The 523-nt window shown below is 60.4% G+C and overlaps 1 long non-coding RNA gene across 1 annotated transcript; it reads left to right on the top strand.

The window, feature by feature from the left end:
* On the top strand, positions 1-523 carry LOC109365221. The gene is made up of 3 exons (XR_002110857.1): positions 1-41; positions 200-362; positions 454-523. It is a non-coding gene; the product is annotated as an uncharacterized LOC109365221 (long non-coding RNA).

The raw sequence follows: 523 nt of genomic DNA, 5'->3' as shown, positions 1-523 counted from the left end.
ATGGACGGGGAATGTGTCACCCACTTTTTTGGGAACCAATGGTAAGGGCTGTCAGCAGCAGCCAAGCCAGGGAGGAATCCGCAGTTACGCCTCCCAAGCAGCCTGCCAGAGCCACAGACAGGGCCTGAGGCTCCTGCCTGCTCCTCTGCCCTCCTCGCAGCACTTCTCACTGTGACCACGCCTTTCCATCTTCCCCCAGGACCTTCTGTTGGGAGCACCGCCCTCGACAGGACACTTTCGAAGCTCCACCAGAAGGCACCAACTGCCTCATCTGCCTTGAGCCTGTGGGGGACAGCTTGTCCTATCACACCCTGGTGTGCCCAGTGTGCCAACATGCCTGGTTCCACCGGGGTTGCATCCAGGTAGGAGCCCTCCCTTCACCCTGCTGGCACGCTTGGTGCTCAGCAGCACCAGGCACTCCTCACGCTCACCCTGCTTGTGCTTCTCCTGCAGCAACAGGCCTTGAGTGCTGGCGCTTTGTGCTTCCAGTGCGCCGCTTGTCGAGACAACATCCGGTTCTTTG

Source organism: Meleagris gallopavo, unplaced genomic scaffold, assembly GCF_000146605.3.
Source record: "Meleagris gallopavo isolate NT-WF06-2002-E0010 breed Aviagen turkey brand Nicholas breeding stock unplaced genomic scaffold, Turkey_5.1 ChrUn_random_7180001973992, whole genome shotgun sequence".
In the NCBI taxonomy this organism is placed as follows: domain Eukaryota; kingdom Metazoa; phylum Chordata; class Aves; order Galliformes; family Phasianidae; genus Meleagris; species Meleagris gallopavo.
This window is presented reverse-complemented; position numbering and strand designations above follow the sequence as displayed.